Genomic DNA, 6,195 nt, shown 5'->3' with positions numbered 1-6,195 from the left:
TTCAGTCTATTGTGTAGGGTGTTTCAAGTCCCCCAGCTAATACAAAAATATCAGAGGTACATATTTTGTTGTCAACTAACGATTCCCTCATTTCTCTTGATACGTCATTGCTATTTCATAATTTATTCAGTTTAATAAATAAACGAAATAATAGGGCATCAGCATTATCGTCGTTTGTAGATACGGTGACAGAGAGTAGTGCCATATTAAGACAAATTGATACAACTCCCTGTTTGATAATTATAATTATCACATATAGGAGACAATAGCGCCCCATGCATTCCGGCTTTTATGTATTAGCCCATGCTACAGAAAGTCATACCACTTTGCTGATAATATATATATTCAAGTTTGATCATGCACTATTAGAGATAGCATAGGTGTAAGGGCACGAAGAGAAGGCATGAGTAAGACATAGGCTATTACTGAAATAAGACCATTGTTATTATCAACACCTTGTTGATGATTTGGGGTGGAAAATGAATTATTCCTGTTAAGAAAAATTATATTTAAATTTATGTATATTTAATTTATTATGCATTGTAGAATCAGGTTATGCTTAAGATAGGGGATAATTCTTCTTCCAAGGAGAGATATTAACACACCCACGACTTATTAAATAAGTAACAAAAAAAGAATAAAGGGCACAAGCATCAACAGTTTTTCCTTTTCTAATCAGCAAACTTAGTTTTTTCTTCACATAGATCCCTTATTTGGTTATAATATAGTTATGCTCTCTTTCCAAAAGGACATGAATAAAATTATTGTTGATACATTGTCGTAAGCCTATAACTATTTTAATTTTTTTTAGATTAAGTTAAAGAAACCTTTTCATATCGAGGAGCAATTATTTTCAGATGTCATAAATTATACCATTTCTGTAGATATATGAAAAAACTTTCACCTTTGCTGTAGAATTTAAAATTCATTTTTCATAACAAATGTAATAAATAACAATTTTACTTCACCATTTAGGATAAACTAAATAAACAACGTTATTCTTTCTTGAAAGTCATTGGTACCATTTTAATAACTTAGGGAAGCGTGTATTTGAAGATATAATTAATATAATAATTACTACAACATCAAGTTTACTGACACGGTTCTGCCAAGGCCATATACAAGGAATTAAATAAATTAATTCCTTGAAAATATTTGAAATATAATTTGGGACACGAAAGTAGGAAATACTGGTCACATGAACGGAATTATTAATCTATCAAAACTCATTCTCGATAATCTATTGAAATCTGCTAAGATTTTAGGTTATCCACAAGCCATTGTTCAGACCAGAATGGATCTACTCCTTAATTGAGAATATATCAGCTAACTACACGTCCTTCCCAAAAAAGTATAACATAGTTGCAATGTGGGATGTTTATGGGAAGAAAAACTCTGGATGGCGAGATGATTTCAAGTAATTTTATTAATTATACTAGGCCTATCGTCATTATACAAGAACTTTCAATTGTCCTCAAATCAAGTGGAATAATTTTCATTTTAAAAATCGTGGAGACAAAATATGGCAATGCTATTCTAGGAATAAATAGATAAATAGCAGTTGGTATGATTGACTTATTTGATTAGCTAACAACTGATTTCTAGCTTTTTTTCTGTTTGTTTCTATAGGAAATGTTGTGTGATACAATAGAGGTAATAATGTGATTTAGTACAATGCTCTTACAGGGTGCAACAATTTTTATAACACTTAATGAAGCATGAATCAAGTATAAGATTTAATTGAAATTACATTAACTTTTTTATTTTCTTCTCCCTCCTTTGTTCCTAGCAACGACAGATAACCCTTTGCTGGTTATTTTATATTGCACACACAACCTCATCAAAACTTATGGGTACTAATTTGATTATCAAAGTTAACATGAAGTAATGAATATTTCATAGAATTATTCACACTAAAGACAAAAATTTAATGTTTTTAGTATAAGAAGAACAAATTATGTGTTGTTAAAATCCCAAACTTATATTGTTAAAATTATCTTTAAAAAAGAAGGTATTTTTTCTCAATCTCTTACATTCATACAAGTATTTTTAACATTTAAAAGATATTTACCAGTGGAATATTTAAAAGATATTTACAAATGGAACATTTAAAAGATATTTACCAGTGGAACATTGATTGAATAGTTTAAAAAATGATAGATAATTTAAAATGACGTAATTATTAAAATCGTCTAGCTGCTTACCGAGTAATTAAATAAATTTTGTTGAGGGGCCTTCTGTTTTACCAAGCTCACAAATTGCGTTATAAAAAGCATGTTCACTAACAGAGGGTGAAAAAGCTATAAGTCCTACCAAAACTATGTCAATACATGTAAGTAATTAATTTACATATTGGTAACACCTTGATTTGACTGGTGTCTATAATCTTTTTTCTTTATTTAATTAACAAGTTGTATAACTTTTAAAATGTTAAAGCTTATAACTTTTTTAATTCACTTATTTTGAAAGTTTTATAATTTCATTTTTATCAAGTGAAAATAAATTCAATTATGTAAATACTTATACCGTTGATGATAAATTTTAATTTCTGTGGCTGATTTTTATTATTTTTCTACCAAGATATGTGGTCTTTAGAAAATTTGTTTTGAAATTGAATTTGCCTATTTCATAAATTAACGCCTTCCCTTCCTTCCATGAGTTATAAAATACCGTGCAAAAACTAAAATTATACACCCTCAATAATGCTAAGAAATAAATGTCCTTGTGTAGTTTTCAATATCATTTTGAGTCATGCTAGAAATTGAACTAATCAACACTCGAATAATTTAATTGGATTTCATAATAATTCAATTTTGAAGTAAAGTCGAATTTTCCACCAAAAATATTTCGGACGAGCTAGATTAGTTTTGATACAATTGTCAGCATTAGTAAAGTCGATTATTGTTTGAGTTTGAGTAATACTAGAAAAATATCATGGGTTCTCTCTTCAGCTCATTTGATCTGTTGATACTTTCTTATATATATATCAGATGACTCTATATATTTAAGAATTGAAATGTGTTAAATACATCTTGACTTACCCAAAGTTACCTTACATATATTTATACATTTTCACTTAAAGGAATTTTTCCTCTTAAGGATTTTGCCGTATAACAAAGGTATGACATAATTGCCAATTTTTTGTTTTTTAATTATAGGTTGGAAGTATACCTTTAGTATTTACTGTTGAAGTATTTCTTTTTTTCTAGCTATAGAATTTTTCTTCGATTTCTCAAGCCTCAACTAAGCCCATGACTATGGTTTATTAGGGAGGGTTCTTCACTAATTATAATTTAAAGCCCTGAAAGTTATTGCTAGGTAATAAGTCCTTTCGAAATAGAGACATCATTCAATGCCTCCATTGTCGATATAAACACTATTCCTTTTTTAGATATTCATTAATATTTCTTTTTTTTTTAGGATTTATCACTGAGATTCAAGAGAATGGGTAAAAACAGGTTACCTCATCTATCAGGTGTGTGCATGCAAGAAAGAATTTTGCTTATTATAATCTTCAACTCTCACTAATAATAACCTTTAAAATGAAAAGATTCTGTGGTTTAAAATGTGTCTAGTTATTTTGGTAATTTTTGTACTTGAAACATTTAAGTTATCATGACATTTTCTTATGCAAAGTTCTTAGAAATAAATTATTATTTACAGATTTACAATGTCTTTGAGTTTATTTTTATCATTCTTATAACTCTTTGCCAATCTTAAAAGAGCCAAGCATGCCATTTCAGCACTTTTTTATCGTCATGAATGAGCCTAGAACTGAAAATGCGTTGCAAGAGAAGTATATCTCAATATAAATAATTGAATCTCATTAAATGTAGCTTTAAAAAAATATAAAGTTATATTCAACCCTATCTAGTTTGTCCGTTATAAGCCTTTAAAGATTTTGCAAATTTATCTGGACCTCCCATATATTGCCCCCACTACTGAATGGAGTTCCATTTTCGATGGATGATCTTGAATTTTGTTATGCAAGTCTATTATTATTGCACATAATATATGTCAAATTAAAGAAAATCTAATATTATCCTGGGCCCTAGAGGTAGGAATCTCTAGTTTTAAATTTAGATTAGTCGATGCTATGATCTTCACTTCTTTTTATTGATTAATTATTTGAAATCATTATTTCATAATGTAATATGTTAAAGTAAAATTTCTGAGCATTTTTCGCTTTATTTTTACAACAAAATTAATATAGTTAAGATTATCCAATTTAGATGGTTCCAAACAGTTCTCTAGGTAATCTTCAGTTCCTGGACAATGGAATAAGTGATCAATACCGGTTCAACTCAACGATTTCCATTATTGAATCGACATATTCGACGTCCATATTACCAGAACGGAATTGTAGGAACCACCGCTTTGCTGTTGCAGTCGACACTGTATTGGGTACATAAACAGCACAAAAAAAAAATTCGGCCTGTTCCTCCTTTTCACCTTGGCTGTAGTGATACTAAAGAATGTATCAAACTTCCCCTTTTTTACTTCCATTTTGCTTAAAGGTTAAGAAAACTTTATTTAAAAGGGTTCCAACAAAAATTTAATTTTTTAATTAATCATGAGATTTATTTCACAAAAAACTTTATGCAAAAAACCTCAGACCTTTTTCTTTAAACTAATATATAATTATGTAAGCACAGGTATGGGTTATTTCTGAGCCGATCCCCATTCTTCCAAAAACTTTGATTCTTCCTGCCTGATTCTGATGCATCAGTACACCCCTACAAACAGAAACCATCTCCAGTAATCAGGCATAGGCTCCAAGAGGTGACAATTTCTCCAAAAAAATGACCGAGTTTTTTTTGTTTTTTTTAGTTGAAGTAATACTCGAATACAATACTAATCTATACTGTACATCAGTATTCAGACATAAATACTATATAGCAACTTAGATATGTAGAACCATGCAAAGTAAGGGGAAAAGAAGAATAATGCAGAGTGGAATCCCTCGTGTATATATCTAACATGTACATACACTGTATATATATATATAGATATATTTTGAAAGACACACACACACACACACCCAAAAAAAGTTTAAAATATGCAAGGCTATTAATGCAAAAAAAAAAAAATATGCATAGAAAAAGATGATTATTTAGTACGCCCACTTTTGTTCATATGAGAGGAAAGATTAAACAATCATAACAATAATAGAATTGACACACCCAGAGTAAATAAGTTAGTTACTCCATGACTATACTTTAGTTAGGAGAAAACCTTTAAAAGGGGGGTGGAGGTGTTAAAATCAAATTCAATTTTAACTCTACTTTTTGGATGAAAAAAACATCTTTTAAGCACTATTGATAAAATAATTAATATGTCAACTTTTTCCATATTTTTATTTCAGCGGTTGTTCCAGGATGTCCAATTTTGAGGGTCATCTGTTGATGTAATCTTCTGTTGTATGTTATGAATGTAAAGTTTCAGTCTTAAATGGGCGTTTTTTGAGCTCTATAGCAATTTAAAAATGACTTTTTTAACGATGTTCTCTATTGTAAAGGGATTCAAAAGTTTCAATTTTAAAGTACTGTTGCTCAACTTTAAAAGCTAGAAATTTAAACAATATGGCTGAATTTCAAAATGTTTCATTAAAGTGCCTTTTTCAAGACATACATCAAAATAAAATCCTTATTTTTAATATTGAAGAAAAACAAATGGTAGTCCAACGAAATACTTCCGATACTCAAAAGAATTTGAAGAAGAGCAGCAATAATCAGCTGGGACAAGGGAGGAAGGAGAGAAGGAAATAAACAAGAACATTGCAAGAATGACTCAGATGTTGATCCTTTGAGTATAGGAAGGACTTAAAATTACATCTCTTCAACAACTCCTCAAAGTTATTGAGATAGTTTAAGATTTAGATGGAGATTTAGTAAAGTAACGTATCTCGAAAAACACGTTCCGTTCTATTATACATCACCAAGAATTAAAAGATCTTGTTCAAAGGGCACTACCTTGCACTACTGATGAAAGTTATAAAGAAACTATGAAAATATTAGTAGATTTGTATGGAAATGAACGCTTTGTAGTTTCAAAATTGGTTAATAAAAACTGCCTTTGCCATCTTTCAAGAATTATGCGAATGTCCTGTTTCAATTTTATGATAATGTATTGGATTTAAAACGAGTTTTAAAGGGCAATAGTGTTGATTTAGATTAATTTAACACCTGTTAATTT

The sequence above is a fragment of the Lepeophtheirus salmonis genome, chromosome 8 (genome assembly GCF_016086655.4).
Source record: "Lepeophtheirus salmonis chromosome 8, UVic_Lsal_1.4, whole genome shotgun sequence".
Taxonomy (NCBI): Eukaryota; Metazoa; Arthropoda; class Copepoda; order Siphonostomatoida; family Caligidae; genus Lepeophtheirus; species Lepeophtheirus salmonis.
This window is presented reverse-complemented; position numbering follows the sequence as displayed.